The sequence below is a fragment of the Schistocerca americana genome, chromosome 6 (genome assembly GCF_021461395.2).
Source record: "Schistocerca americana isolate TAMUIC-IGC-003095 chromosome 6, iqSchAmer2.1, whole genome shotgun sequence".
NCBI lineage: Eukaryota > Metazoa > Arthropoda > Insecta > Orthoptera > Acrididae > Schistocerca > Schistocerca americana.
In genome coordinates this window covers 438414006-438426064 of record NC_060124.1, presented here as the reverse complement: position 1 = coordinate 438426064, position 12059 = coordinate 438414006, and the positions used below count along the sequence as shown (strand labels likewise).

At 47.6% G+C, this 12059-nt stretch overlaps 1 pseudogene; it reads left to right on the top strand.

The window, feature by feature from the left end:
* Window positions 1-9072: 9072 nt before the first annotated feature.
* LOC124620582 lies at window positions 9073-9190 on the top strand (annotated as a pseudogene).
* The last annotated feature ends 2869 nt before the right edge of the window (window positions 9191-12059 follow it).

Sequence of the window (12059 nt, the reverse complement as noted above, 5' to 3'; positions counted from 1 at the left end):
ATAGGCTCTGAAAGCCGGCTAAAGCCGGATATAAGTTCAGCCGAAATTTTTACGAAAAACCTAACGGTGCTTCCCGAGGATGGTATAAACGTAGTTGTCGGTTGCGTGTTTCTTGCTGTTACAAGTATTTTACCTTGTCGCGAAATTGAAAAAGATAGTTACATTGAGTTAGTATGGGCAGAGGTCATTCTTGGCAACCGGAATGAAATAATAATTGGATCCTTTTACCGACCTCCCAATTCAGATGATACAATTGCTGTAAGGTACAAAAACAAACAAACAAAAAAAAAACCATGAGCTTGATTTCAAACACGTAACCGTGTTATACAATTATAGTTGGTTGTGACATTATTTTAACCTCGATATGTTGGCAAAAATATATGTTGCAATCCAGAGGAACACATAAAACATCATCAGACATTGTGCTAAACGACGATTCTGAAAATAATTTGAGCAGTTAGTTCATGAGCCCAAGCGAATAGTAAACGGTTGTGAAAACACACTTAACCTCTTAGCAACAAATTATCCTGAGCTCTTAACTAGAATAAAATGGGAAAAGGGGATTAATGAAGATAGGGGTGTCGTAGCGAGACTGAATATTGTATGTCCGAAAACCTCCAAAGAAAAATGTAAAATGTATCTTTGCAAATAAACAGATAAAAATCCACTTGATGCCTTCCAAATTAACTTGAATTCAAAGAAATAGTATCTCCTGAAATTAAAAGATTTATACCAAATAAATTAACAAATGACGCAGCTGATCCTACATGGTACGCGAAACGGGTCAGAACATTGTTGCAGTAACATCGAAAAAACATGCCGAATTTAAACAGATGCAAAATCTCAAAGATTTGTGATCATTTATAGAAGCTCGAAATTTATCAGGAACTTCATTCGAGATGCTTATAATAGTTTCCACAACGAAACTTTGCCTCGGAACCTGGCAGAACTTCCAAAGAGATTCTGGCCGTATGTGAAGTACGCTAGCGGTGAGACACAATCAATGCCTTCTCTGAGCGACAGCAATGGAGATACTATCGAAGACAGTGATTCCAAAGCAGAGTTACTAAACACAGACTTCCTAAATATTACATAATGTGGAATCAAGAACAGCTGCCAACATGAGTAACATAGAAGTAGATATACTCGGTGTAGTGAAACAACTTAAATCACTTAACTAAAGCAAGTCTTCCGGTTTAGAATGTATACCAGTTAGGTTCGTTTCAGAGTATGCTGATACAATAGCTCCATACTTAACATGCAGCCTGTCGTTCAGCGAAAGATCCGTACCCAAAGACTGGAAATTTGCACAGGTCACACCAATATTACAGAAAGGTACTAGGAGTAACATACTAAATTACAGGCCTATATCATTAACTTAGATTTGCAGCAGAATTTTGGATCACATATTGTGTTCGAACATTATGAACTACCTCGAAGAAAACGGTCAACTGATGCACAGCCAACACCGATTTATAAAACATTGTTCTAGTGAAACACAACTAGCTCTTTACTCGCACGAAGTGTTTAGTGCTGTTGACAGGGGATTTCAAATTGATTCCGTATTTCTTGACTTCCGGGAGTCTTTTGACATTGTACCACACAAGCGCCTTGATGTGAAATTGCGTGCTTATTGAATATCGTCTCAGCTATGTGACTGGATTCATGATTTTCTGTTTGAGAGGTCGCAGTTCGAAGTAATTGACGGAAAGTCATCGAGTAAAACAGAAGTAATTTCTGGCGCGTCCCGAGGTAGTGTTATAGGCCTTCCGCTGTTCCTTGTCTATACAAACGATTTGGGAGACAATATGAGCAACCGTCTTAGTTTGTTTGCAGATGACGCTGTCGTTTATTTGATCAGTAGATCAAAACAAATTGCAAAACGATTTTCAAAAGATATCTGTATGGTGCGAAAATTGGAAACTGGCCCCAAATAACGAGAAGTGGGATGTCATCCATATTAAGTGCTAAAAGGAACCCGTTATACTTCGGTTACACGATAAATCAGTCAACTCTAAACGCCGTAAATTCAACTAAATACCTAGACATTACAATTATGAACAACGTAAGTTGGAAAGAACACACAGAAAATGCTGTGGGCAAGACTAACCAAAGACTGCGTTTTATTGGGAGTGCGGGTAAGCTACTACAAACAGAATAGTGAATGCCTTATTGTGGCCAAGATAGACACGAAGTCCACGCCTACTACAGTAGTACAAGTTTATAAGCCAACTAGCTCTCCTGATGACGAAGAAATTGAAGAAATGTATGATGAAATAAAAGTAATTATTCAGATAGTGAAGGGAGACGACAGTTTAATAGTCATGGCTGACTGGAATTCGATAGTAGAAAAAGCAAGAGAAGGAAACGTAGGTGATGATTATGGATTGGGGGCAAGAAATGAAAGAGGAAGCCGACTGGTAGAATTTTGCACAGAGCATAACTTAAACATAGCTAACACTTGGTTCAAGAATCATGATAAAAGTTGTGTGGATGGAAGAAGCCTGGAGATACTAGAAGGCATCAGATAGCTTATATAATTGTAAGACAGAGATTCAAGAACCAAGTTTTAAATTGTAAGACTTTTCCAGTTGCAGATGTGGACTCTGACGACAATCTATTGGTTATGAACTGTAGATTAAAACTGAAGAAACTGCAAAGAGATGGAAATTTAAGGAGATGGGACTTGGATAAACTGAGTAAACCAGAGGTTGTACAGAGTTTCAGAGAGAGCATAACGGAACAATTGACAAGAATGGGGGAAAGAAATACAGTACAAGAAGAATGGGTAGCTTTGAGGGATGAAGTAGGGAAGGCAGCAGAGGATCAAGTAGGTAAAAAGACGAGGTCTAGTAGAAATCTTTGGGTAACAGAAGGAATATTGAATTTAACTGATGAAAGAAGAAAATATAAAAATGCAATAAATGAAGATGTTGCGGAAGTTAACCAGGTACGATAACTGGACGGACAGATTATGTGCCTAACTAGCATCGAAAAATTTTTTGCTCGTCAAAGAAAGGGATATCAGAGATAATGTTATACTGGAAGATGTGCACTGTGCAGTCACTTTAATGCGGCCATGCATCAGAAGCCTGAATAACCATCTTTTGAAGTCCATACCAGTGCGAGGAGCGTAAGAAGAAGGTCAGTGAGGTTCAAGAAGGAAACGACAGTGATGTGGAGTCATGCTGATTACTGTGCCTTGGCCAGATGCGCTAGGTTACTCGGTTGGGAATCCATGGCTCGAACAGCCTGATCGAGATGCTCTAATGGGATTAAAAGCTGGAAGTTTGGTGTCGACTCATCCTGGTGCTCTTCGAATCGCGTGTGTACACTGCGAGCCGTGTGACAGATGGCATCGCCCTGGTGATAGATGCCATCGTATCGAGGAAAAACAAGCTGCTTATAGGACTGTACAGTCCCCTTGGATAGATTCCCCCAGGGGGCTCGCCACTCTTTGGTAGGTTCGTGCTTGGCTACCATGGGGCAGCAGCCTTTGCAGCATCGTTTCCCTTCCGTCTGCATGACTATTCTCTTGCTATTTTTTCCCTCCTTTGGGGAAGGTGTCTGGGGTGTTACTGGGAATGTTCTGCACTATCTGTCACTGACGTAAGAACAGCCTCACCACTGTCTTTCGTTCCCTTTTCCTTTCTTTGTTTCCCTTCTCTCGTTCCTGCGCTTTGGCGTTTGAGGTTCCTCTTTCTCTTCTTCCTCCGTGTGCGCTCCCGAAGATCGGTTCACGCGCCTCACGCACAACAGGAATCTGGGTAACGCGCAATTCCCAGCGCCAGATCGACAGGTAGGCTTTGCGCGTACCCCCTGGTACAGGCCAGGCCCAGGGATGGGTAATTACCTGAGCAGCAACCTTCCCAAATTGCCGATTGGTCCCTCTGTCATGTGTTCGTGAGGTGTGACCTGACGTGTGATCAATCACGTAAGACCGGTGCGCCCCCGTGTGAAGCGGGAAACCATTTGGAAGGATCATGCCATCAAAGACGCTGGCATTCATGGGGATTTCCTCGCAATGAGTCAATCATCTTCCAATCAACGTCTACGAAACGTTGACATGAAGCAAACGATTCAAAGACCCTTCCCGCTGCACCACTGTTCCTTGGGGTTCCACATACTGAGGATGGTCCCTCCCCACTGTAAATCCATTTATTACTCTGAAAGGTATTATTGCAGTTGCCCTGTGAAACCCTGCTCTTGTTTACGGAATGGATCTTTGATTCTGGAGGGTACTTCTGATTCTCAAGCACAACTGCCTGCCGCCTCGCTTCTCCATGGCTACCCTGTTCGTGTTGAGGCCAATTGAACTTCGAATTCCGCCCGTGGTGTTGTTTACACTAGGCTGCTCAATGGTCCAACTGTGGCCGAAATCAATTTTACTTCTCTGATCAGGGTGCCGTTGCTGTCCACCAGGTAGTGAAAAAGGTAGATTCCTCCTTATTGCCCACCCACACTCTTCCTCACATTTGATAGAGTGGCGCTTATGTCCATGATCAAAACAGGCTATGAAATTATCACAGTCTGGCCCCACATTCATAATCCGATGCACTACAACCACTGTCATCGTTTGAACCAAGTAAGAACAACTACCTGTGGTAGGGATGTGAACGAGGGCGATTGCCCCATCCTTCTCCCCAATGTATCAACTACAATGGCGGCCATGACGCCCCCTCTCGGGATTGTCCCGTGTATCTTGATGAGTGGGCTGTCCAAGAGATCCAGGTAAAAGAAAAAGTCCCGTAGCCAGTCGCCCGCAAGTTATTGCTAGTTGCAACCCTGCGTTCTCCCTTCTGCCACCTATAGTTCTTGATACCCTCGCTCCATGAAGGACATGACCACACAGACATGCGACCTCCAACTCAGCTCTGAGGTTGCGAAATCGCCCAGCGCCAAGGCAGCATCGACATCGCCCGATCCAGCTGTGCAACAAGCCATCAAACTCTCGCCTCAAGAGGCGAAGCCACCAGCTACATTACCTGTAGTCCGGACAGGACAGAAGGAGTACGCCCGTGAGGACTTCCTACGTCCCTCCAGCCAACCAACACCCGAGTCTTCCTCTAACCGGAAAGGCTCAAAGAAGTCCACCAAAGGCAAACGGTCCTCTTCACCAACTGGAAGATCCTATTAGACGGTGTCGCCACGTGATAGCGCAGACAGCCTCCGTGTCGCCTGTGCGCACCACCAACCGTTTTTCAGCGTTGGATCCTCAGACCGACAGCACAAGTAAGCCGATGCTTCTGTGGACCTCATGGATCACGATCCTGATGCTTCTATGCCCTGTAGTAGCGACTTTTCACAGGCTGTCACACGGCAGCCGCCGAGGTGACACCCCTACATAGCTCCGTCACCATAACTCTTCTCCAATAGTATGTTCGCGGCCTTCGGTCCACAAAGAGGATTTATGGCTGCTTTTACCATCGCAGCGTCCCCTTGTTCGCCGCCTTCAGGAAACGGAATTGCGCCCTCACGACTGCTTTGAGCTTTCACGTTTCTTACCGTTTCGTTTTGACCTTCCCTCTGAGGTCGGCATTTCATCTCATGGGGGCGTCATGCTGCTCATATGGGATGACATTCATAATCAGCCTATCTCCCTGATTACCCACCTGCAAGCTGTTGCAGTTCGCCTTTTCCTCCCTCATCTGGCTTTTTCCCTCTGTACCATTTATGTCTCTGGTACCGCGCGCCGCGGAATTTGAATCCCCGGACGACGAAGATTCATAGAGGTCACTGTACCACCGCGCCGTAAGCTGCGGCGACGCGCGCCACCTGGCCCGCATTTAGAGTGAGGGCGCCACAGTGGAACACGTCGTTGCAGCGGCCAATAGCGGCGTCCCCAATCGAATACTTAAGCGCCTGCCTGTCGCTCAGTCTACCAGTCTAACCTTACGTACGTCTCAGGACATATCGCCTCGCGTTAGACGGCGTATTGAATTTCGTGTTTTCTTTACGAGTGGACGTGGTTGCCTTGTTTGGTTCTCGTAACTCTATTGTCCGTTCTTGTTGTGTCATAAGGTCCTTCGTTGGTCGTGTCCGTCCTCTCCCGTTGTGTTGTTGTTCGCGGGCCGCTCCGCGGGTCCCGTAGCGTTTCCGTCACTACAACGCCGCGACTGTTCCGGTCGCCGTTACGACAATGTCCCTCTGTCATTCGATGTGGATATGGCAGACTTCCTTCAGCTTATTTAGCAGCTACCTTCACTTTAATGTGAATCATCCCCTTTGGGATTCTCCCAGGACCTGTCAGAGAGGTACCCTCTTGGCTGACATTCTTAACCAACTTAACCTCTTCTGCCCTAGCACTGAGGCCCCCACGTTCCCTTCTGACTCCTCGCACACCGATTCCCATTTGGACCTGTCCTTCTGCATTGCCCACTTGCCCATCGTCTTGAGCGGTCCGTTCTTTCTGACACCTACTCTAGCTACCATTTCCCATGTGCAATCCGTTTGCTGACTCCTACCCCATCTGCGTGCACACCCAAATGTCAGCTTACTAAGGCTGACTGGCAGTTTTACTCCTCCCACGCCACCATCGAAGAACAGTTGTGATGACCAGGTGGAATTTCTAACAAACGTTATGCTTACTGCTGTAAACGTTCCATTTCTCGTACTTCCTCTTTACCCCATCGTGTCCCAGTCCCTTGGTGGACTGAGGCTTACGGCTACGCACTTCGCGTATGGCGACTTGATCTCCCCGTTTTTAACCGTCAGCCTAAGATGGGAAACTGCATTCATTATAAACGGATGCGTGAAAAGTGTCGTCGCGTTCGTGGGAATAGCAAAAGAGCTAGCTGTATTTCATTGACTAGTTCTTTTAACAGTTCCACCCCTTTGTCAGTCGTGTGGGCCGACCTCCCACAGCTCTCTGGGACCAATCACCCAATCTCCGGCCTGACAGTAGCAGACGATGTCATCGAGGACCCTATTCCTATCTCCAACACCTTGGGTCGCTATTTTGCGGACTTTTCGAGCTCTCCCCACTATCACCCAGCCTTCCTCCATCGGAAACGAGCGTGGAGGCTCGGGCGATACCATTCTCTTCTCGGAATTGAGTGCTAAAATGCCGCCTTTACTGTGAGGGAGCTAGATCATGCTCTCAGTTCATCCCGATCCACTATCCCAGGACCAGAGACCGCCCACATTCATGTGTTGCATCACCTTTCTCTTGCGGGAAAGCGCTTTCTACTTTACTCGTACAACCCCATCTGAGCAGAGGGCACATTCCTCAGACGTTTGCGTGAAACCTGTGTCACACCCATACCGAAGCCCAGTAAGGACAAAATCCTTCCTTCTAGCTACCGTCCCATCTCTCTCACTAGCTGAGTTTGCAAGACGATGGAGCATATGATTCATGCCCCGCTGGTTTGGTGGCTCGAACTTTGCAATTTACTGACTTATGCACAGTGTGGATTTAGAGCGCGGCGTTCCGCAGTTGACCATCTCGTTACTTTGTCCGCCCATGTCATGGATGGTTTTCGGCGGAAATCCCAGACCTTGGTCATGTTTTTCGATTTGGAGAAGGCCTACGACACCTGCTAGAGGACTGGTATCGTCAGTACTCTTTAGACAAGGGGCTTCCGTAGCCGCTTGCCTTGTTTCCTTCAGGAATTTTTGAAAGATCATGTTTTCAAGGCGAGTGTGCGTTCTGCCTTGTCGGACACCTTTATCCTCTGGGTTTCGTTCTCAGTATCGTCCTGCCGGGCATTTCTTGTTCCTTTTTTTTTGTTGACGATTATGCCATCTGTTGTAGTTCTCCACGGACCTGTCTCACTGAGCGGCATCTTCAGCGATGTCTTGATCGTCTTTGCTCCTCTATCGTAGACAATGACTTTGGTTTTTCACTGACAAAACCGTCGGAATGAATTTCTGGCGACGCAAATGGTTTCTCTCGCCATCTTTACATCTTGGGCTGGTCGCTCTTCCGTTCTTTGAAACTACGAAATTCCTTAGTCCTCCCATGTGTCTTATCTGTCTTACTGTACACAGTTCCTCAATTCCCTATGTGTCCTCAGTGGTACTTCCTGGGGTGCCGATCTGACCACCCTCCTCCGTTTCTATCGGTCTCTAGTCCGTTCAAAACTTGACTGTGGGCGCTTTGTTTATGCGTCTGCACGTCCACCCCCCTTACGCTGTTTCAACGCTATCCACCATCGTGGCATCCGTTTGGCCACTGGCGCCTTCTACACTGGCCCGGTTGAGATTCTGTATGCTGAAGCTGCTGAACTACCACTGTCCTACCGCAGTGAATTTCTCCTCAGCAGGTTTGCATGCCGTTAGTCTGCTAAGCGTGGCACCCATCCTATGCCTCCTTCTTCGATGATTCGTTTCATCGCCTGAAAGGGGCGCGTCGTCTTTCCTGTTACCTTTTGGAGTCCACCTACAGCGCTTGCTACGACGGCTAAGCTTCACACAACCAGCCACTTGCCCAGTGGGTGTAAACCCTTCACCACCTTGACTTCGTGAAGCGGCCCACGTTAACCTTGGCCTTCATTCGCTTCCCAGGGACACTGCTCCAGCCTCGCTCTATCGCCTTCAGTTTCTTGACCTTAACGTGGAACTTCGTGATAGTACCTTCGTATATACTGATGGCTCTAGGACTAACCGTGGGGTCGCGTATGCCTTCGACATTGGCACCTGTGTCTTTCTATATCGGCTTCCTGCACACTGCTCAGTATTTACAGCCGTGCTCTTCGCACTGTATCAGACCACAGAGTACAGACGACACAGACTTTTCAGTCTTGTCCTCTGCTCAGACTCACTCAGCGCCCTTCAAAGTCTATGTGCGCTGAACGCCGCCAATCCCTTAGTGCAGCGGGTGCAGGATAACTGTCACTTGCTCACTCTAAATGGAGACAGTGTGATGTTTCTGTAGGTTAATGGTCATCTCGCTCCGCCAGGAAACGAGGCTACTGACACTGCTGCCAAGGCTACAGTCCTAGTACCTCAGCCCCCTAGTTCCTATATTCCCTCTGATGATCTCTGTGTTGCCGTCTGTCATGAGATGGTTTCCCTTTGGCATCGCCACTGGTCGTCCCTTCACGGAAGTAAGCTCCGGCTTATTAAGACTCTGCCAACGGCCATGCCGCAGTGGTATCACCGGTTCCCGTCAGATCACCGCAGTTAAGCGCTGTCGGGCTGGGCTAGCTGTTGGATGGGTGGCCAGCCTGTCTGCCGAGCGCTGTTGGCAAGCAGGGTGGACTCAGCACTTGTGAGGCAAACTGTGGAGCTACTAGATTGAGACGTAGCGGCTTGGGTCTCGAAAACTGACATATGGCTGGGAGAGAGGTGGGCTGACCACATGCCCCTCCACAACCGCATCCAGTGACGCCTGTGGGCCTAGGATGACACGGCGGCCGGTCGGTACCTTTCAGCCTTCATGGCCTGTTCGGGAGGAGTTTTATTAAGCCTCTCCCAGCGGCTTCGACAACCTCCTCTCGACCCTCCCGCCGGGAGGAGATCATCTTAACTATTCTGAGTATTGGGCACTACCTTTTTAGCCATTGTCATTTGATAAGTGGTGCTACCCTTCCACTTTGTTCAAATTGCGCCGTCCGGCAGTTGTGGCCGAGTGGTTCTAGACGCATCAGTCTGGAACCATGGGACCGCTATTGTCCCTGGTTCGAACCCTGCCTCGGGCATGGATGTGTGTGATGACCTTAGGTTAGTTAGGTTTAAGTAGTTCTAATTCTAGGGGACTCATGACCTCAGATGTTAAGTCCCATAGTGTTCAGAGCCATTTTGAACCATTCGCATTGCGCCCAAGTTCACCACTTCCTGACGGAATCCCCTTTTCTTAACCGTTTACGTTCCCGCATGTGTTTGCTGTCTAAGTTATCGACCGTTTTAGCAAATGACGCGTAGGCTTTTGACCACGTTTTACTTGTTATCCGCCAAAAGCAATACGGCGAAGGCCATTTAATGTTTAGTTTAGGACCTCCTTTTCTGTATGGTGTCCTTTTTAGCCCTTTCTCCACGTGCATGTTTTTAGCTGTCTTATGTCAGTTGGGCCTAGCGTATAGTCGTTTCATAACTCCTCTCTGTTTTCGTGTTCTATAGTTTTGGCTTGGGCGCATATGACCCCAGTTGGTTTTTGCGCCGTAAAGCAAAATAGAACCAAAACCCTTGGACAGATTCATCCTTGTGTTGATACATTGTGCCTTCCAGAATGACGAGGTCATCCGCGAGATACCACGAAATAATTCCTCAGGCAATAACGCTTCCTCCTTTTAGTCTTTCCGAGGTTTCACGCCGTACCCGCCAATGGCCATCTGTTGGATTGCGAAAGTTGACCCATCTGCCAGGACCATCTGTCACCGCAAAGTGGAGTCCAGTTAAGGTACTGGCGTGCAGTTTTCAGTCTTTGACACTGATGAACAGCAGTCGGTATGGATGCTTGGAACGGTGCCTGCTGTGGAGTCCCATATGCAGCAACGCGGTTGAGAAGACATTGCTCGCAAACCGTTGGTTCATCTGGACGGCCAGATGCACAACAGTTGCCGTTTATTTTCCAGTACCGTCGTTCATTCCTGTCGTCTACGGCATGTGGTGTCCCACAGTTGCCTCGGAGTCAGTTTTGAAAAGTGCCGTGTTAGCTATACTTTAACCACGGTCGTATGCAACTGCTTCACTGCTTCAGACATGTTTCCATCCTGGGCCCGAAAGCCAATGATCATGCTCTGTTCTGCATCAGATAAAACATTCTGTCTCCATGTTAAGACAACGACTGCAGTGGTTTCCGCGTCTCCCGTGACGCTTTATATACCCTCTTCTGCTACTACTGCCACATGCTGTCAGCGAGTCGCTATTGCATTTTGACGTCAAACACGGACGATAGTCGCCTTAATGTGATTGCACTGTTCAGTTTCAGGTACGATAAAATTTTATTGATAAATACACTACTGGCCATTAAAATTGCTACACCATGAATATGATGCGCTACAGACGCGAAATTTATCTGACAATAAGAAGTTGCTGTGCTATGCAAATGATTAGCTTTTCAGAGCATTCAAACAAGGCTGGCGCCGGGGGCGACACCTACAATGTGCTGACATGAGGAAAGTTTCCAGCCGATTTCTCATACACAAACAGCAGTTGACCGGCGTTGCCTGGTGAAACTTTGGTGTGATGTCTCGTGTACGGAGGAGAAATGTGTACCATCACGTTTCCGACATTGATAAAGGTCCGATTGTAGCCTATCACGATTGCGGTTTATCGTATCGCGACATTGCTGCTCGCGATGGTCGAGATCCAATGACTGTTAGCAGAACATGGAATTGGTGGGTTCAGGAGGTTAATGCGGAACGCCGTGCTCGATCCCAACGGCCTCGTATCACTAGCAGTCGAGATGACAGGCATCTTATCCGCATGGGTGTAACGGATCGTGCAGCCACGTCTCGATCCCTGAGTCAGCACATAGGGGCGAATGAAAGACAACAACCATCTGCACGAACAATTCGACCACGTTTGCTGCAGCATGGGCTATCTACTCGGAGACCATGGCTGCGGTTACCCTTGACGCTGCTTCACAGACAGGAGTGCCTGCGATGGTGTACTCAACGACGAACCTGGGTGCACAAATGGCAAAACGTCATTTTTTTTGGATAAATCCAGGTTCTGTTTACAGCATCATAATGGTCGCATCTGTGTATAGCGACATCGCGTTGAACGCACATTGGAAGCGTGTATTCGTAATCGCCATACTGGCGTATCACCCAGCGTGATGGTATGGGTTGTTACTGGTTACACGTCTGAGTCATCTCTTGTTCGCATTGACGGCACTTTGAATAGTGAACGTTACACTTCAGATGTGTTACGACCCGTGGCTCTACCGTTCATTTGATCCCTGCGAAACCCTAAATTTCAGCACGATAATGCACGACCGCATGTTGCAGGTCCTGTACGGGCCTTTCTGGATACAGAAAATGTTCGACTGCTGCCCTGGCCAGCACATTCTCCAGATCTCTCACCAATTGAAAACGTCTGTTCAATGGTGGAAGAGCAACTGGCTCGTCTCAATAACCAGTCACTACCCTAGATGAACTGTGATATCGTGTTGA